Source organism: Trachurus japonicus, chromosome 18 (assembly GCF_045865225.1).
Source record: "Trachurus japonicus isolate A0001 chromosome 18, Traja_1.0".
In the NCBI taxonomy this organism is placed as follows: Eukaryota; Metazoa; Chordata; class Actinopteri; order Carangiformes; family Carangidae; genus Trachurus; species Trachurus japonicus.
In genome coordinates, this window is record NC_140924.1 from 1,288,656 (window position 1) to 1,310,493 (window position 21,838).

At 43.7% G+C, this 21,838-nt stretch overlaps 1 protein-coding gene and 1 long non-coding RNA gene across 2 annotated transcripts in view; both read right to left on the reverse strand.

Moving 5' to 3' along the window:
• LOC146968250 (muscle M-line assembly protein unc-89-like) overlaps positions 1-21,838 on the reverse strand; it is a 201,842-nt gene that overhangs the window by 72,093 nt on the left and 107,911 nt on the right. The window lies entirely within an intron of this gene.
• The window catches only part of LOC146968252 (uncharacterized), a 15,325-nt gene continuing 4,753 nt past the window's right edge, over positions 11,267-21,838 (reverse strand). The window contains exons 3-4 of the long non-coding RNA XR_015034320.1: positions 11,506-11,547; positions 11,267-11,374 (exon numbers count right to left, since the gene is read on the reverse strand). This is a non-coding gene — a long non-coding RNA (uncharacterized LOC146968252). The remainder of the gene's footprint in view (positions 11,375-11,505; positions 11,548-21,838) is intronic.

A 21,838-nucleotide genomic window follows, 5' to 3' on the forward strand; every position in this document is an offset into this window, starting at 1 on the left:
ACCACCTGCCACACAGTCTCCTTGCAAACATGTGGGAAATACTGTTGTTTATTAATGGGAATAAACGCCGGATGCGCTCGCTGATAAGTTTCGTTTTCGTTTTTCCCCCTAGACGATAGCGCTTCTCAACCAGATGGTGGAAGCACTGAGCTGAAACTCCACAATGTTGCTTTAAAGCAGATATCAGTGGAATGTTTTTGTTAATATAAGTCCTAAATAATCCTATTTTCCGTCAGCAATCACTTACATGAAGTATTTCAGCCTAAACACGAGTCTCTCCGTCACTCTGCTCTGCTGTAACCCGAGGAGAAAATTTTCCTTGTGGGATACAAGTGTTATCCAATGAGGGGAGAGAACGGCATGAAGGGCTGTGTGTGCAGCCAAGGGATGCGCGTGAATGTGGTGACGTAGCACGAGGACCAATTGATGCCTGACAAGGGCGGGGGCTGCTAACTCATGGTGCGTTCAAGGAAACTCGTACTTTGTGTTTTTCCTTCCTGTGAAGTCATACCAGTTCGATCTGGTACGAGTTCACGGGTCGGAAGTTACGAGTGGCCGTTATAGGGAACTTTCACAGACAACAGGACGGTAAAAACACGAGCTACGGGTTACCTGGAACGCTACCAAGTCGTAGTTGTGACTTGAAGCTGTAACTTACGGTTTCAAAAGCCTGCCTTGAACACAGCATTAGCCGAAACGGCCGTGCCGATGATATCTGCTTTAAGTAAATACAGTAATCATCATAGTGTAGTGGCAGGAAAGACCATTTAATCTGTATCACTGTTCTCAGGTCAAATATGTATATGCGATTAAAAATTAGATTGGTTTCGATTAATTAATTACAAAGCCTCTAATTAATTAGATTAATTTTGAGTCCCGGCCCTATACTAGTAAAAAATTAACCATAAGGAAAATACCCTGCATAGTTCCTCTGTAGCCTCTTTGATCAGAGTGGCGTCCCTAGAGCAACGGTCTAATAAACATAACAGACCAACATTGATAACACTAAATAAAGCCCTATAAGAATTATTATTATATGCCTGCAGTCATTTGCTTGAGATCAGGTGCTCTTATGAAAACTTCTAATGCTAGTAATGCAAGCACTAATGTCGCTAAAGCAGTATGATCTTTACATCCATAAACTGTATATTAACAGTAATTTCATGAAATAAATAACTGAATAAAAATAAATAAATATTGGATGTGTTATTGACTTTACCTGTAATGCTTCCCTTGAGTTACCGGTGTCCATGGGTGCACTGTTGTCAGCCATTGCTCCAAACGTGCCAAACACCAACCACAATAAGCATTTTTTTTATATAATATAATAAAAATATTAAAATACATTAAGCTGTAATTTATGTTGATTTATAACGGTAAGTGGTTAACTGTTATATGACCATATTTAAGTTGTTAAAAAAATAATACAAATGAAACATGAAATTGCTGTTAAAAAAGCTACGATTTTCATAGAATGACCCGGGTTCGATTACTTTCCCGTGTGACCTGCCTGTGACCTGCATGTGACGTCATTTCAACACTTTTCTACTCTTACCCACAAACTTGAATTCGTGTTCACAGTAGCTGCGTTTCCATTACAGATTTTTGCAAAATAAAAGCAATATTTCTGAAACTTCGAAAAAGTGCAATTGCCATTTGCGGGTGTTTCCACTGAAAGGTATTTTGCGAATGAGCCGTAATGCGTCTTGCGTTTCTATGGTGAAGGCACAGCGATCTCAGCTGCCGACAGCTGTTGCTGTTATTGTTTTTAACAAAGACAAAAACAGCGCTTGATTGCTGAAAGGCAAAGCCTGTGTGGCGCTGGCAGCGGCCACAAATAAGGACGCACTCACACGGGCCAGTTGTTCTGTACCGTGCTGAAGCCCGAATGCCCCCTCCCCTCCCCGGTCCCCGCTGGCCCGCACTCACACCACCTCCAACCCAAGCTGCTCAAGCACGGCTGCCTCCGACATACGTAGATATAGAGGGATTATTTGTTTACCAACACGGTGGATGTGCACTTTAACCTGACTGCAGAAAGAAGGGAGCCTTTTAACACCAGCGGTGATGAGGTGGTTGTGTCAACACACCCGTAGTTGTTTATGTGACTAAAGGGGACATGTTCCACAGACACGTACTGGTTTATGTGACTTAAGGGGACATTTCGGTGCAGGAGGGAGTGGGAGTGTGGATGCGAGCCAAATCTCCTTCAACCATGCACGGAAAAGAGGAATGATAGGAAAGGTTTTTCTAATTTAATGAGAAACAATGCCCAGGTCAGCAATGCATGACAATAAACATGTGGTTCATTTGTCTCCTCAAGTCACATAAACCAACACAGCGTGGACACACACAACTCCGGTGACGCCGGTGACGTGTAGAAAAGCGAAAAAAGTGTTTCCATTACACTTTTGCGATAGACATTTGTATCGATACGTCTCAAAAACCACCTCATCAGAGCGTGAAAACTTTGTAGCGATATTTGAGTTTTTTTTTTCGAAATGTAGGTGTTTCCATTACCAGTTTTTAATTTCGATATTTAGGTTTTGCGCATTTCAAGGGGTAATGGAAACGCACCTAGTGAAGACTTCGTAGTAGTAGAAATTAGAGTTGTATTCACAAGACTTTGCACTCACAGCTTTTAGATTCATACTCACATAAAAACAATCCTAACCCAAACAATTTCTCAGACTCATGTGTATGACAGCAGAATTTTGTGTACAATTTTTTTATTGACATACAAATGGAGCTAAGCGAAAGTTCAGACAGGAATACTATCTCTTAAGCACAGCCTCCTGAGCTCACCCCTATCTTCTCGCTCCGCCCTCTTCACCTAATTCATCCAATCACAGGCTGCCATCTCCTCTCTCTCCTACCAATCAGTCTCTAGCGTCAAATTTAAAAGTGTCCCCTTTCAGGAGTCTACCACCACCAGTGTCTAGGCCCGGGGGGATCATCATCTTCAGATGCAAGCTATCACCCATAGATCAGTAAACCACGATGATCTACTCCCCGGCGTCTAAGCGCCAAAGCCTATTTGTATGCACAATAAATGCAATTTCACTTTTCAGTCTGACTCTCTTTTCCTTATTAGTCTGTCCTGATTGAAATGTTTATCATTACGAATATGAATGGTTAGAATCATGAACACATCTTTTTGGAAGTGGTCTTACTCCATAGTTCTCCTGTTGACGGCAGCGCAGTGGCATGTAAATGCAAATCTTCTAACGCAGCGCCATCCCTGACCATCTCTCTCCCTGTCTCTTTTTCTCTCTGTCACCCCCACGAGCAGTGACACGTTCTGTCACTCACTCAAGTACTCTCTCATGGGCAGTGCCACGGTGCGATTTGCCGGGGGGGGTTTGCTTTCGATATCCTCCCCTCTGGTCATTCATCTTTTTACCCCCGCAACAATAAAAAAAGAAAAGAAAATGAAAGAAAGAAGAAGCCCATGGTCTCATCCGAGTTAGAAATGTTTTCGATCCGAACCCGGTGTGTCCGGTCGTGTTCAGCCTGGTCCGATGACTGAGCCAAGGGAAGAGCTGGTATAACTACAGTCTGTGGCCGGAGCATACATTTATTTAGAAAAAGTGTAATTGGTGCAGATTAAACTTGTAAATGAATGCTCCTCTCGATCCGACCCTTCCCTTCTACTCTTTTAAACAGTAACAACAGAACCATTTGATTATGTTATAGATTTTCCATCTTTGCTGAGCATCACAATTGTTTGAAATTTATAAAAAAAATGTAAAAAAGCCTGTCCCATATAGACGCCTGTCTCTAATGGCGCGTTTCCACTAGCGCGCTTCGGCTCGGCTCGGCGCGCTATTTGCGTGTTTCCACTAGCACGCAGTACCTGCAACCAGGTACTTTTGGTATCACCTCAGCCCTGGTTCCAAGCGAGCCGAAGTGTTACTAAAACGTGACGTCAGCCAACTGCCTTCCACTGATTGGCCGATGAGTGTCGTCACTGGAAGCGCCATAACCGTGCGATGACCGACAACAGAAATGTTCCTGCTTAAGCCTGTTATTACGGGTCCATGGCACTGGTCCGACCTCCCATTAGTTCGACCTCCCATTGGTTCGACCTCCCATTGGTTCGACCTCCCATTGGTTCGAACTCCCATTGGTCCGAACTCCCATTGGTCCGAACTCCCATTGGTCCGACAATCGGAGTAATGAGAGTTCGAACTAATGGGAGGTCCTCATTAGTCCGAACTGGACTAGTTATTAGTCAAACTCTCCATTTTTACCGTTCACTATGCATTTATTCATATAGGCTCCACCTGTCAATAAGACACACGTGGAAGAAGAGGTGCAGTTTATTGTGTTTCACCAACGAGGAGCTGTCATTACGCACGACTTTTACGCACTGCTGCGCGCTCATTAGTGTCCGTAATTAAACCTTGACATTCATATCAAATCAAACTTACATTACAGACAGGTATACAGACAGGTGGACTGGGTTCTATCTCTCTCTCTCCCACTCCGAACAGACAGACGGACTTGATCCTTTTTTCCTTTCTGGGATCAAACGGATCATGTGCATAATTAACTGCAAAACAAGCACTTCATGTTAATAACATATAAGGCTCATTATGCTTCTAGCCTGTCTAGCCTCTACCTGCTGTTTTTACTAAACTTAACCAACTCCTTCATTGCCTGAACCTAACCAAAGCCAAATTTACTTTTTTCTCTCAGTCTGCTGTCAGCAGGAGCGGCGGCTGCAGCAGGCTCGCGCCCGTGAAGTGAGCTCAAGCCAGGTTCAGCCGTGCTCGAGCGGAGGGGGGGAGAGAAAAAAAAGTGTATTTCTTTTACTCTGTACTCTGGGAGTGGGGGGCTTTGATTATCAGTTTACACATCTTGATCAGCATTTATGATGGTTGTGCGCGATCTGACATGATCTGGCTCTCTGACTGAATATGATGATATTCGGCCGCGCGTGTATGTGTGTGATGTGCGTTTCTGTTATGAGAGCTCTCTCTCTTTCAGTAATTCTCGTTATTCTCGTTCGGGAGGTCGAACCAATGGGAGGTCGGACCAATGGGAGGTCGGACCAATTGGAGGTTGGACCAATGGGAGGTTGGACCAATGGGCAGTTCCCGTTATTACGTGACTTTATTAAGTTTTAATATTTTTTCATGCGAGAAAGTAACTGTTTAGATCCCAATGTGTGGTTAGTTTATCCAAACGACGGCTGTTTTTATTTTGCCCCGATGTTTTTCAGAGAAGTGAAGCTCCAGGTCCGAGCAGCGACCGCGACATCACAGAGGCAGCAGCCCGGCTCCTGACGTGCTCCGCCGGCCAGCCTACCACGTCACCCCGGGGAGAAAACGACCGCTAATTAACTTACCCGATGGCTTTTAGAGGTTTACCACCGGCTGGTTAAACTCTTAAATGTTGGTCTCATTGATGAAATCTAACAATTGTGGCTGTAGCAGAAGTTTGTTTGTGGTTAGACAGAAGAGCAGCACTGCCTTGGTGTCTGTGCGCACAGAAAACACCACATTTACATCAATAAATAAATGTTTTACAATGAACCAGGCCGATCTCAGAGCTGGTAGACTCTCCGGTAAGGCATATTGAACAGTTAAATGCCGTTAACGGGACGAGAGCAGTCAAAACAACGGTTTAAAGCTAGCTACAGCGAGGGTAGGTTCACTTCCTGTTTACAAAGTAAAAGCACCAATTCTATCGTAATGGCTTTCCTTATGATAAAAGGCAACGGGTATTTTATTTTGTGAAGATAACCGGAAGTGCGTTGCTCACTACGGCTAGCTTTAGTAACGCCGACTTCGTTGAAAGAAAATTGTAAACAGCTGGTATTTAGTCAGATTTTCAACACGTTGGGGATCTAAACGACTACTTTGAAAATGTTTCAAATGTTGCTAAAGTTATATATTTACAGAGTTTAGAGCGTTGCTCGGCGCCGTGTTATGACGACCCCACCCACGTCACGGCGGCACTAGTGATACTCAGTTGTAATGGAAACACAACCAAACCGAGCCGAGCCGTATCGAGCCGAGCCGTGCTAGTGGAAATGCGCCTTAACATATGCCGGGCTAATATAGAGCAACCCAGTATCACCCCAAAGCGTGAAATACGCACCAACAATATGCACCTACAATACTATTTAAAAACAGACAAGAGAAAGAATTAAAACAGATATAAAAAGAAGAAAACAGGGAGACAGAACAACTAAAACACAGTAAAAAAATATATATATAAAATAACAGAATAATGTTACAGTGCAGTTAATTCCTGTAGGATTTAGAATAGACTTCAAAATCCTTCTGCTGACTTATAAGGCTCTTAATGATAAAGCTCCAACCTATCTGAAAGAACTAATCATTCCTTACTGTCCTACCAGAGCACTCCGCTCCCAGAACGCAGGTCTGTTAGGCTGTCTTTACAGTACAGGCCTTGATGCCCAATTCCAATTTGTTGCCTTAATCCGATTTTTTTGACTGTCTATTTACATTTTCTATCAGAAGTGACCCATATCTGATATCTGCCTTTACACCTGCTTTGTTTGTGTGAAACAACCTGCTGGAAATAAAACAAACATTTGTGTACATTGTTTGATTTTCCTGTCTTGATTTCTAATGGGCTCGATTCAGTTTTTGCCGGCAGGAAAACGAAATCTGGTGTTTGTCTCACGCGCTCTCTCTTTTCACACTCCCTCACTTGCCCGTGTATTGATCAATAGACTGGACAAAAACAGACGCTCTGACACCATGAAAATGAAACACTATAATTCCTGTGACAACTGGCCAAGGTATTCCCGGTCAGCCCCACGTGTCAATCACAGGCTACAGAGGTAGGCCTATCTGATTAATTTCCACATACAGTATAACGGGGGCCTAAATCTGATCTGACAATTTCTGATTCCATGCGTATTTGTCCCGTTTACACTTTTATGTTACAGATCCGATCTGAGCCACTTGAGAGGAAAAAATCGGAATTGAGCCACTTGAACCGTGCAGTGTAAAGACAGCCTTAGTGACTCCCAGTATCTCTAAAAACAGACTGGGAGGTAGAGCCTTCAGTTACCGGGCTCCTTTACTATGGAACCAGCTCTCTCCATGGGTCAAAGAGGCAGACACTCTAACTACATTTAAGTCTAGACTTAAGACCTTCCTTTATGACAGGGCTTTTAGTTAGGGCTGGTTCAGGTAGCTCTGAACCATTTTATAGCTACGCTGCTATAGGCTTAGACTGCTGGGGACACATCTGGTTACACAGAGCCCTCTCCTTTCTCCTCCTCTCCTTTCCCCAACCCTCCCCTCCTCTCCTTTCCTCTAAACCATTTTCTGTAATGCTTTGTAAACCATCAGCAGTATTTTGAAATCTATTCTGTGAGAAACTGAAGGATCAAGTGCACTACCACTGAACAACCAATAGGGGATACTATAATACCACCCATAACATCCCCCCTCTCTTTAAAGCCTCATTATGTCGTATTGGGGTTAAACCAAGACATCCAGCTCAGATCCAGTTCAGATTCTAGATGGCAGCGCTCACTCGCTCACCCCTCCCGTCGGCAAAGTGATGGTGGCTGCTGAGGACACATTCGCAAAATAACCGTTAACTGATAACAATATCTTTGACCAATTACTATCGTTTTTTTTTTTTTTTTCACACGTGCAGACTTCCACTTGTACCCCCAGTCATATTTCACAGCAAAAAGTTACACAGTGTAATGTGAAGCTGGAGGGAAGCTTAGCCACGGATGCTATTAGCATAGCTCCAGTATAAAATAAAGTTGCAAGGCAGGAGACAAAGTGGAGGGACTTCCACACGGTACATTTATTCACAGATATGGATCATACAAAGCCAGGTCTCACGGCATATAGCTATATATATAGCTATAACACTAATTGAAAAACTTCTGTTTTCTCCTTGGAAAATATTTTAATCTGGAATGGGGGCACGTACAATGCTCCTTATTGAGGTTAACACATGACGTAGCTATAGGCCAGGAAGGGCTACTAGTTTGATCCAAAACATAAAGTTGCAATGTAATAAATATTCATGACTATACCTATGTGAAGAGGCTGTCACACGTTACACATGATTCCTCACAATATTTTTCATTTCATTTCATTTTAATAATCAGTTGTGTTATGTTCAATATGAATCATCAACACGTATGAGGGAGGGGGTACTTGTGGTATGGCAAAAAGGCTCAGTTTCGGAACCACTGACCTAGAGACTCCAATTAAACTTTAAACTGTAGACATCTATTGGTGTAACAAACCACATTTGAATAGATATTATAGTTTTTGATCAATCACTGTTTAATAACAATGAGCATTTTTTGAGAAAATTTTAAATTATAATGGGTGTGTATTGGGCGGAATGTTCGTGCCAGAGTGGATGACATCATCGCTTAGAGTGGGAGAAGTTGTCTGAAATTTTGTCTTAGGCCTAGTCCACACGAACACGGGTATTTTTGAAACCGAACTTTTCTGGACCCCGGTTAAAAAAAAATTTGCGTCCACACCACCGGTGTGATAAAAAATAACTCCGTCCACATGAAACCGCAAATCCGTCTTCATGTGCATTCCAAAGCAGTAGGTGGTGATATCACTCCTAACAGGAAAGCAGCTATAACTTGTACCTACAGAGAGAGTGGAGGCTCAAACAGCTCAGACTGACCGGCACCGCGAGTCCGCGCTACTAACACACCCCGCCCCTAATCTCTTGTTTATGACAGATACGAAAATACACAAATACACACATCGTAACGATAATCCATCGATCCACTGATTGATTCTGAAAGGCTTCATTTAAAACAAATGTACAGGACGGAAGGAAGCAACACAGTGGGGAAGTGACCGCAATTTACAATTTGATAAAAGCCTATTTTAGCCATATCAGCATGGTGGGGTCCGCCCGCTATTCCGACATGTCTCTATTTAGACATCCCGCTATTAGACGACATCCCTCTATCTAGACATGCCGGTAGTCCGACACTTTTTGATACCGCTATTCCGATTTGATGAGGGAGTGATGTTCTTAATTTCAACAACTCAACTATCAAGTCGCAAACAAAACTAACACACATGATAAACAAACAGAACTATGCTGCAGTTTGTTTGTCAAGTTAACCTGTGACCTTCAGCACCACGGACAGCGCCGCGGATGAGCCGCGGAGCTGCAGCTGTGAGCGTCTGGGCTCTGGGCTTAGGGCCTGGGGCCTCATTTATCAAAACTGTAAGTAAGCAGTGTAAAACTACTGCTGCTACTAAATGTTTTGCTTAGGCCTACGGAGAAAAGACACCCAAAATATTTACACCTTTTTCAGATCTATCAAACTGTGCATGCACAACTCTCCGCAATTTCTCTTTGATAAATCAAACTGGATCCAAGAATGGTGTGCAGTTGTGCACGTGAACACACCTCTGCCCCCGGAATGCCTAGACACAACCATATATGGTCAGCACGTGCATATTAATTAGCCATGTGCGCTCTGTGGAGCAGCAACAAAGTTATTCTCTCTTCAGCTGACTTCAGTGACAGTCTCAGTAGGCTGCAGATCAGGGGCGCTGCTGCCGGTGTGTTTTTAAACTTGGAGGGTTTGTTTTTTCTTCTCTCTTATAGGCCTATGTATTTGTGTATGAGAAACAGTGTCTCAGATGAAGAAAAAAAATCAGGACAGGTCTGACTATAATGTAGCCTAATCAATCAATGTCGGAAAAGCGGAATGTTTGAAAAATAGTAAAGTGCCCCTACTCCGACAATGAAAAAAAGAATCTCGGAATAGTGGGACGCTTGAAAAATAAAATTAGAAGTCAATGTCGAAATAGCGGCATGTCGGAATAGCAGCATGTAACCACATATGGTGACCACGCGGTTTTGTATTAGTGTCCGCATGTTTAGTGATTATTGATATTCACAGGAGCGTCTGAGTGGTCAGCGCATGGTCAGCGTTGAGAACTTGACGTGCTAGCAACAGTAACTAGGGAGGGCAGGGATTTCTGAAAAATGTCCGGTTTTCCTGTCCACACGTGAAGCTGAAACCGGAGTTTTCGAAAAAGTTCACCCTGGACTCCGGTTACAAAAAACTCCGGTTTCAGGAGCCCAGTTCTGCGGTTACGTGTGGACGAAAGGCCAAACCGTGTAGAGAAACACACGGTTTCAAAAATACCCGGGTTCGTATGGACGGGGCCTGAAACTTCCACAATTTACACTCTACATGTGATTTTTTAGACAAACTTGTCCTCTCACTAACAATGTGTTCAACAAAGCAGGGAGACTGCTGTTTAAAACTCATGTTTCCAAAATACTGCTCTGTCAAACACAACCACACACACACATGTGCGCACATATGTACGTGTAGCCGATGTCATATCTGGCCCTCTGCGTTGTGGTTGTGTTTCTCACGGCCTGCCCTAGGTGGGGTTCGATCCCACAACCTCCCGCACTGGAGGCGACGATGCTAAGCTCTTCACCAAGAGGTTGACAACCACTTGGCAAGTTGGTTAGCACGTCCTTTATGGGTGGAGTGAGTGCACATCCGTTACACACGCACTCCTCTTTTTCTCACACGCACACATCCATGGGTTTGATTCCCATGCTGACAGAGATGACACCCCCGGCACCAGCCCCCGTGGCCCTATCAAAATTTCCCAGAGGAAATTTTCTAGTTAATCAGAGACTCCTCTGATATCTCTGTTGTTAATCTGCTACTGACCCCTATTATACCATACATTATATATATATATATATATATATATATATTTATACAACAGTTAGTTCCGACCGGTCCCAACCGAGCAATTTGATTGGACAAGAGACGTTCCATGAGTGCTGATATACAGTATAACAGCACTGCGACTTTTTACAGACATTACTCCGCTGTTCAGCTGGACAGGAGCTAAGTCAGAGCCAGGCTCCCCATACAGGAGCTGCTCCATCTGCTGCTACTACAGTTATAGTTGTGTGATTATCTGTGGCACTCGGCCTGCGGCCTCGTGCCTACGACCGAATCACACCCGTGCTGATATACAGTACAACAGCACTCCCTCTCGTGTGATATTGCTTAAATATATATACAGTATATACCACACACACAAACACACACACAGGTAACTTTATGTGATTACAGTCTCACATACACACACAGTTAATGTAATCTACCTGCTACCTGTATGTAATGTACATGTAGTTGTAAAATCACAGCCACTGATCAGATCTTTAAACATGTTTTAATTGTTGAACATTTAATCATTACAAGCAGAAAGTAAACTTTAGACAGAGACTGTAATGATACAACAGGTCTACAGAGGCCAGGAGCTCGGAGCTGCAGCAGAACTTCACAGAGACACAGGACGTCACTTCTGAAGGAGTAGGTGCTGTCCTCACTGTCCTGTAACACACAGAACAACTGATTACACACACACACACACACACACACACACACACACACACACACACACACACACACACACACACACACACACACACACACACACACACACACATATATAACTGACTCACCTCTTCTCACTGATGAATACACAACTTCTGGATCAGGCTGAGCTGAAAAAATACACACAGTGGACTTTAATTAGACCAGACAATGGACAGAGTAAATGGGCACACGCGAGCACGTGCTTGCATGTGCGTGTATCAGAATCAGAATCAGAATCAGCCTTTATTGTCACTATATGAAGTACAGTGAAATTACAGCAATCAACCTGTCCGTACATATACAACATACAATACATACAATAAGACAGACATAACAGGATGACTGAGCGGTAAGAGGGGGAGGAAAAGGGGAGAAACAAGAGGAGAGGGGAGGAGAAAAAAGCAGCTCCCAGACTATGCTCCTGTGGCGGGGTACAGTGTGGGACCATATGTGCATGTGAGTAAGTGTCCATGGATGCGTGTGTGTACATACCATAAAGTTCAGAATACAAGTCGCACTGGAATATAAGTCGCAGTTTATTTTTGTGGATCTCAAACTAGGAAAACAAGGTTTTCTATGCCTATTTTAAAATGAAAACGCTACAAGTTATTCCAGAGTCCTCCGTGGCTTCTTTGAGTTACAGCGGGGCTCTGTGCAGCACTGCATGTCCATATGACGGTTGAGAACGGAGCTCACTTTTCTTCGTCCAAAAAGACACACCAAAAAACATCCAAATACCTCCATGCTGCTCGTCTGTAATGTCCCTCTGGTATTGAAGCCCCAACATGAGAAATTGTTCCGAAAAAAATTAAATAAGTCTATATTTGAAGCTTGTTTGAAGCTTGTTTGTAGCGGAAGCTCCCAGTGTTGCTCTGCCGGAATCTCGCACGATTCGCGGAGCCGTGAACTGGGCGTCGATGCAAATCGCGCGAGATTTGGACGGACCAGGAAGAGCAGTGCTGGGAGCTTCCACTACAAACAAGCTTAAATCATAGACTTATTTAATTTTTTTTTGAACAATTTCTCATGTCGGGGCTTCAATATAAGAGGGACATTACATACCAGCAGCATGGAGGTATCTGGATGTTTTTTGGTGTGTCTTTTTGTCACAAAGACAGTTGGTATCCATTTGCAACTGTTATATGGACATGCACTGCTACGCCGAGACCCCCTGTAACTCAGAGAAGCCACGGAGGACTCTGAAACTTCTCCCAGCCCTTAGTCCACATGAGGGGGAGATAATGAGGGAAATTTCAATTTTGGGTGAACTATCCCTTTAAATTAAAAAAAAAGAAAAAAAGAGATTGCAAGGTAATTTGAATAGGCTACTGGACATTTAGCACATGTGTGTGTGTGTGTGTGTGTGTGTGTGTGTGTGCGTGCGTGCCTGCACATTAGAGAGAGACCGAGTGACTGACAGAGATGAGAAACGGTTAAACAAAAAAACATAACAATAAGATTATTTTCTGTGAGAGACGATGGCGGACCCAAACGAGTCTATTAATCAGAAAAAAAAACACCTGCGTAGTTGTACAGAACACAACACCGTTTACACCGGTCACAACGCGTCCATGACCACCTCCAGAGGTGGTTTGGCCAATCAGATCACTGTACTTTCATGTGGTCAAACTCCATCTGATTGCAATCTGATCGCTGAAAACGCGTTGTGAACGGGGTTGAAGTTTACCCTGGTCTATAGGTCACACCGGTGTATAACCCGCACCCAACTTTTTAGATGAAAAAAAAGGGAAAGTGCAACTTATACAGCGATTTTTACGGTAAGCCTGGGGAGTCGCTTCATCTAGCCTCACAATCAGTGCCTCAGTTCGCAGAGTGTCATCGCGATAACACAGCAGGTTGCCATGGAGACGTCCTTGATGGGGTCCAGACAGAGCCAACAATCAACAGGTGTCCGTGAAGAAGGGAGGGAGGAATAGGAATACAGAGCCTCTCACAGCAGCGATCTCCTGTGGGAGTTGTTCCAGCAGCGGCCTTGGCCGAGGCCGGTCCAAGATGTTTTCCGTGTTGTGGTTTATAAAGTTTATATCCACAGTCTGAGTGCTAACAGCTCTCCTCACTCCATCAATCATGTCAGGCAGCTTCATGGGGCTTTGGACTGCTGCCACCGTCTTCCAAATTTTTCAATACACCAGGGCAATGCCTAATCCAATCAGGGTGGCTGTGCCTCAGGAGGCAGAGCGAGTCGTTCACTAACCGGAAGGTCGTGGTTCGATTCCCGGCTCCCCCACTCCACATGCCGAAGTGTCCTTGGACAAGACACTGAACCCACACTTGCCCTGTGTAAATGTGTGTGAATGATTAGCTCCCAAAACCTGTCTGGCACAGAGCTGTATGAATGTTTGTGTAAAGCGCTTTGAGTGATCTGAGCGACTAGAAAAGCGCTAAAAAAGTGCAAGACCATTTACCAGATAACCTGTTATCATGTTGTGTGTGGCAAGGCAAGGCAATTTTATTTGTATAGCCCGTTTTTGTCTCAAAGGGAGTGGAGTGGAGGGGATCTATGCTTTTTTTTTTTAAAAATGTATAAGTGTTTATTTCACACCAGTCCACAGTAACCAGACAGAACAAACTCACACATCAACATACCAAAACAGCAACAACACAGAAAACAACAACACCTGGCCTGAAAGGGGGATGGACGAAGCATTGCTTTTCAATTTCCATCCCCATTGATGTGATATGCAGCCTGTATGGCTCCATACAGCAGCCTGGCATCTGGCATAGTGGAGTCAGGCTGCATCTGACAGCTCAGTGTGACGTAGGCTATCCACCTTATTCCTGGGGTCGTTACTGTAGAAACGGTTATGGGTGGAACTTCCGGTCAGCACCGGAAGTAGCAGTGAGCCATTGGCTAACAGCAGTGGTTGCTAGCGGTCTTCATTACTGTTAGCGGGTTATTTGAAAGTTTTCACATTGTTTTCTGTTTTCTTAGTTAATTCGGTAGATGAGGCAATTCATGTAGTGATAATAGATCGGTTATTGATCCATGGTGGTGAGCGCTCCTAATTAAAAAATCAGCTCGAGTGAAGAGAGGGAGTAGCGCTGTTTGGTTGACCCGTCTGCAGCTTCTGGGGGCTGCGGGTGGAGGACTGGACTGTGTTGGACGAGTCAGACCAACAGGTCCGCTTGGACCGCGGCCACTCGGACCAACAGGTCCGCTTGGACCGCGGCCACTCGGACCAACAGGTCCGCTTGGACCGCGGCCACTCGGACCAACAGGTCCGCTTGGACCGGGGCCACTCGGACCAACAGGTCCGCTCGTACAACGTAATCTGGGCAGGAGACCGAGAAGTGGACGGGGCTGAACCGGGAGAGAGGCAGCGTGTGTGTGTGTGTGTTGTGACAGGAGTGAGGGGGCGCGCCGCCCGTCACAGAGGAGAAATAGAAATGCATTGTAATGAATGTAACAGCCCCCCCTCGAGATTATTGTTATTCTGACACATGAGTTAAATAACAGCTGTTTGAAACCACGCTGCGGTTCGTAATCGCGGTGCAGAAGAGTGAGTTTGGAGCTGACGAAAGGAGAGAAAAAAGAGAGTCGGTGGGAAATGCTCATTGATTATCAGACAGCGATCAGCTCCGCGGTGCTGACGAACCCGCTTTAATATGACAAACTATGACTGTGATTAAAAGAACCTAAACCAAGTGGAGTAGAGCTGAGCTTAACTGTGTAGTGGAGAAGGGGCAACACACGCTGCGCACACACGCACACGCGCCATCGTCCCCTCAGATGCGGCTGCATCTCTCCAGGACACTGGTGTGTGTGAGTGTGAGAGAAATAAAAGCTGTGACTTGCTTGGGCAGACGTTGTTTGGTGTCACCCGCTGATTTGCATAGGTACATAAATATCTAGACCCCGAATCTATAAGACTATATGTATACAAATATGTATAAAAAATTGCGTGTATCATTTAGGGGTTTTTATATCCCTAAATGATACACGCAATTTTATGTTTACTGTTTCATTCCGTGTAAACGTTGTGTACACTGACACACCCCTCTGTATCAAAAGTATAGGTATTTATGATTAAAATAAACTAAATGGATTTTTTTTTTTACTACAACTTTGTTGGTTGGACACTCGGATGTGTCTGTGTGTGGTCTTATAATAGATCCATGGTGAGAACCTACAGTAAAATACTCCCCCACCACCACACACACAATCCCTGAGAGCAGACAGTAAAGAGGTGAGTGAGAGAGAGACCCCCCCACACACACACATATGCATTTCTTTATAAAAGAGGAATGTGTTTTAAAATAAAACTAGAAACAGCATTTCCTAACGGAACATGCGTGTGAATGCTGAAACCCAATGCTGAACCATGCTGAATTAGCAGAATAAATTGACAAAGACATGCGGAATGGCATACAAGAAACATGTCCATGGAAGGAATTGAACCCACAACTCCATGAGTGGTAACCTAACACACTAACCATACAGCCACAGAGAACCTGAGTTATAATGAGCTTTATACTATGAGGAATCAAAGACTGTCCAATGACAGCTGAATAATTGGAATCAAAAGTCAAGCAATGATGTGAAATGACTGAGGCAGGAATCGAACCCATGACCATATGATCATAAAGCCTTCACTCTGCCACTCGGCTACAGAGAGCACACTGCTTTCAAGACTGTTGTCATTCATTGTAATGTAATGATGTGCTGCAAACTGGTATGAGTAATCAAGGAGATAACAAACACCTGTAACCAATTGAAGGCGGGGGAGGAGAGCAGAATTCAACATAACATAACAAGAGTTCTTCCCTTGGATTCGAACCAGTGACCTTGGGGTTGGCAAGCAGCCACCCTAACCCCTACACTACAGTGGAGTTGTGAAGAAGAGGTTGAGACTTTCATGAATGTGAGATTTTTCAATGATGCTTAAAAAAAAAGTAAGGAAAGTGCAGAAATTAGCCACACCAAGAAAGAAGAGGACTTTTTTGTGACCTGTGACTATTTTTTGGTGAATTAAAATGAATTAAAAAGCACTTAACAGCAAGTTACAAAGTTGAGCTCCTTCTCCTGCTGCTCATTCAGCCCAATGCATTGGGCTGAATGAGAGCAGAGAGCTCCCTGGCTGCATTTAAAAAATATTTTAAATTATTATCTAAGAATGGAATGGAATTGTTTGTTTGTGTATGCGTGCATGTGTGACTGTGTGTGAGTGTCTGTGTGTGTCTGTGTGTGAGTGTGATACCTGTGTTTGTGCGTGGACATCCTCTGTCAGTCTGGTTTATCATGTGTGTGTGTGGGGCTGTGTTTAAAAACATCTTAACGAGCGGCCAGGCTGCACCTGCACTGTTCTATTTATAGACTTTGATAACGAGCTGGCCGCTACAGCTGGACCAACTGCACACAGAGCAGAGCAGAGCAGAGAGATTTGAGCTCTGTGCAGCTTCCGAAAACAGCCCATAAAAAGAGAACCGTACCTCTTATCAGAATGTGGTCCTGACCATCTGGGCAAGGAGACCTTCCTGAGCACATTGATGTGCATTAAATGTTTGTAGGGCAAAAACTTTTCTCAGGGTCGCAAGGTAGAAAAGGGGGGCATTTCTGCTTTTCTAAAAAAATCTGCTCCTACTTTTCTATTGAAGTGGATGAGCCACTGGAGCGGGTCTAGCTGCACAATTAGGCTCATTGAGACAATTCTGTAAGTCTGTCTGCTGTTTTGAGCACATTAAATGAGACACGACAAGTGTGGCTACAAACCGGTGAGGAAATCATGTGTCTAGAGTAGGGATGCAAACAATTAATCGACTATCGATTAATTGTCGATAAGAATTTAATCGATTAAATTAAATTACTTGCAATTAATCGTTCCTTTTCAATGGGAGTTTTACTGTGAAATGTAAACAAGCAAAGCCGACATAATGTAGCAGATCTCTGTGTAAACTTGTGCAGCGCACTGCAGGACACAAGGGAGAGAGGGAGAGGAGGTGAAAAGAGACAACACTGTTACCTGTTGTAGCTATACGGGACTCCATCGCTAACACACAGACGACCAGTGAGTAACGAGTCAAAAAGCCGCCGACGCGGAGCTGCCTGAGGAGTTAATGCAGCCTGAACGCAGCTCAAACTGACCCAGTGCCTCAGCACGGCAACCAAGCTTTGATAAACACACCGGATCCGCGCTGGTTTACAGTATCCTGCCATAGTTTAGCCGGTCGCTACCGGAGCTTAATTTTTTTTTTTTTAAAAAGAAAAGAAAAAAAAGCGCTCGTTGCGGTGCCGCGGAGAACAGCGCGTGTGTCCACGCTGTGTTGGTTTATGTAACTTAAGGGGACAAATGAACCACATGTTTATTGTCATGCATTGCTGATGGGCATTGTTTCTCAATAAATTAGAAAACCCTTTCCTATCATTCCCCTTTTCCGTGCGTGGTTGAAGGAGACTGACTCGCATCCACGCTCCCACTCCCTCCTGTGCCGAAATGTCACCTTAAGCCACATAAACCAGTACGGGTGTGTGGACACAACCACCTACTGTATATTGTTGTCAGCACCTCATCACCGCTGGTGTTTAAAGGCTCCGTTCTTTCTGCAGTCAGGTTAATGCGCACATCCACCGTGTTGGTAAACAAATAATCCCTCTATATCAACGGAGGCAACCGTGCTTGATCAGCTTGGGTTGGAGGTGGTGTGAGTGCGGGCCAGCGGGGGAGGGGGGGGGGGGGGGGGATTCGGGCTTCAGCACGGAACAACTGGCCCTAGTGTGAGTGCGTCCTTATTTGTGGCCGCTGCAGCGCCACACGGGCTTTGCCTTTCAGCAATCAAGCGCTGTTTTTGTCAATGTTAATAACAATAACAGCAACAGCTGTCGGCAGCTGAGATCGCTGTGCCGTCACCATAGAAATGCAAGACGCATTACGGGTCATTCGCAAAATACCTTTCAATGGAAACACTCGCAAATGGCAATTGCACTTTTTCGAAGTTTCAGAAATATCGCTTTTATTTTGCGAAAATCTGTAATGGAAACGCAGCGGTGTCTCTCATCTCATCTCATTATGATACTGTAGGACTTCAACCTCAGAGCTCTCTGTCCCAAATAACGTGCTACTTAAACATTTTCATTGTGCTGTGCTCTTAAAATAAATTAACAAATACTAGTGTAAAGTCCATAAGGAATGTTGATCTTAAATTTTCCCCTTAAATTTAGGTTCTCAGGAAAATCGCCGCTTATCAATTAATCGATCATCGATCGATAAGGTCTATCAACTATCGATTAATGAATTACTCGATAATTTGCATCCCTAGTCTAGAGTTTAATTTGTGGCCGTGCTGGCAATTTATCCAGAAAAAATCCTGAATGTTTTTTCGATCCCTCTCACTCTAACGATGATGTCACTCACTCTGACCCAACCCCATACACACTCATTGAAAAGTGTGAAATTTGTCAGAAATCCTCATGTGCTTTTAAAGGATTTATCTCAAAAACGGTACAAGCTATGAAAAAGTTGTACATACAGGATGAATACATTAGAAGTTTGTCTACAGCTCAGAATTTGAATGAAGTCTCTAGCTGAAAGTATGTGGACGCTTTAAAGGCTGAAAGAAGTAAGAAGATTTGAAGAGTTTCAAGACTGTTCCAATGCATTCTCTATGGGGAAAAAAAAATCAGAAATAGTTGAATATTGCAAAAAGTATGAATAGTTGAAAAGAGAAAAGACATAGCACACCTGTCCCGAAAAGGCTGAACATTTTGATATTTGAATTGTTGAAATAGCACAAAGTATGAAGGACTAGTTACATGACGAAGAAAGGCAGAAAATGGCCGAACCGAATAACAATAGTGTGAATGCTTCCAGCATTCACACTAATTATTCCAACTTATGAGGCAACTTTCCAGAGCTAGCAGATAGCTTGTTGCCTCAACAACTGAAGCAACCAAGTTAACAAGTAGCTAAATATGCTACTGTACGTTATCTTTTTATGTTTGGCCACTTTTTTAAGTCGTCCTCACACCTCACAATATTAGTAGGCAGCGGTATTATGATATTGTCTCGTTTGAGTTGTAAAAGGTGGTGTTTTATGTCTCTAACGCTCGCAGAAAGTGGATTAGCGCGTACTGTTAGCATGTAAACAAACGCTACTTCCGGTTCGCACTGGAAGCTGCGCCCATAATTCCCGCAAAGCATCATGGGGGCTAGGAATAAGGTGGATAGCTGATAGCCGTTGTGCTGTAAGTCAATCAGAACATTTTCACAATGTGCACTGCGGTCCGTCTCCGGTCCATGAATCTATTACCATTATGACCGGTAATAGATTACCGGTCATAATGGTAATACCGGTGCATGCTCCGGTTCCAACCGGGATCCGGAGCAGAGACCCGGGTCCGACAGTGCAGGGGCTGTCCCTCTCTGAAGCAGAGGATGAGGTCAGCTTCACTCCCATCAGTCTTCACAGACAGTCCACACAAGTTCAAAGAGTTTCTGATCATATCCTCTTCAATGTGTTCCAGGCGACAGAGTTTTTTTTTTTCTTTTACCCAGCTTTTATTTAGGGTCGGCCTTTATTTGATCATGTAAACAATTGAATAACGGCTATTATTTGAGGAAATATGGTATGCTATTATAAAATATCTTCAAATCAAATATTTAGTCATTGATAAGTGTGTGTCTCTCCCCCGGCCCTCCCAACAAAAATCGATGGAATTTCAAAGTAAAGGTGACGCCAGCTGTAAATGAGTTACATTGTGAAAACAGTGCCGCTTTTATAGCCGATTTTAGGATTAAACTCAATCACACTGAAAACCGGAAATGGCAAAGTGGGCAGGGCTACATAAGGTGAATAAAATGATTCAGAGCTACCTGAACCAGCCCTAACTAAAAGTTCTGTCGTAGAGGAAGGTCTTAAGCCTGGAGCCTGATGGAACTACTAAATGTAGTTAGAGTGTTAGTTTTAGTCTTTTGGACTAAAATGTTTATTAGTCATAGTCAATATCATTTCTATATGTGATAGTTTTAGTCAGGTTTTAGTCGACGAAAACTCAAAAAGGTTTTAGTCTAGTTTTAGTAAACTTTAACAAATTAATTCAATAAGTAGGCTATTCATTAGATTCACATGACGTCACTGTGTTTCTGTGTCTGAATCAGGGCGACCTGGGCACAGATCACAGCGTCACGTTACCAGAACAAGTGGAGTAGTAGGAGGAAATCAGCAAGAGACCGAAAATTGACGTTATTTGAAAGATGCCAGGATTATATTGTGCTGTTGACTGTGATAGCAGTCGCCAAAAAAACCCCGGACTGCAGTTTTATTCCATCCCAAAAGACGTAAAGTTATAGGCGGAATAAATGGTTGACTGCAGGCAGTCTGTCAGTGGCAGCATGGGCTGTGACAAGTCTCACAAAAAGAGGGGATTCACTTTTTTTTTAATAACATGGATATATTGAATTCTGCATTTTGATTACTTTCTTATTAATTACTCACTGATTCTGCATTTAGGGTCTTTTATTTCTGTATAACAGACCGTTACTAAAGGCACTGGCTCATAATCTGGAGTTGGTCCCCGGGCGCTGCACCGCGGCTGCCCACTGCTCCTCAGGGATGGGTTAAATGCAGAGAAAGAATTTCACTGTACTAGCTGTATATGTGACCAATAAAGTACCTTTACCTTTACCTTACTAAGTAAAACGGGCCGTTGCTAGGGACGCCGCTCTGATCAGCGCAGCAGGGCAGAAGAACTATCAAGGATTTTTACCTTGTGTTTCATTTTTACCAGCTTCAGAATAATTGTGATGTTAGAAAAATGACTTGTAGCTCGTTAGAGGGAGAGTGGCGGCTCTCTGCCTCCCTCCGCTGCTGGAATCAAACCTGCGATCAGAGCGGACAGAGCGGACGGGCCAGCGCAGTGTCACAGAGTGACCAGCTGTGTCTGTGCCACCGCGAGTCCGTGACACAAACGTGTCCCGTGACCGTCATCTCTTATGACAGACAGGACGACATAAATGCACATCGTAACATTTACATGATAATTCATCAATCTACTGATTGATTATCAAAAGCTCGTTGAAAACAACTACACACGAGTCGACAGGAGGAGGGTGAGGAGCAAACAGCGGAGAAGTGACCGGACTAAGGACTTTGATCAACATTACGTCTCAAATTAATTAATTAATTCATAAACTGTGTAATAAGTGTGATAATATAGAGTTAGTCTGTTGTTATAGAGATATAAACCCAGACAGGATGTATGAAACCCTGTCATTTTGTCAAGAAACTGTCATTTCCATCCTGCGGTTTGATGCTGTCATATGAGGAGACCTGTCAAATCAGACACAAATATGGCGGCGGTCCCTTCGACGTGACGTCACTGCAACCCATGAATTGGAGATTTCTGTTGGGCAGAAACCTTTTATCTCCATATTTCAACTTTAACTTATTTTCTCCAACATATTA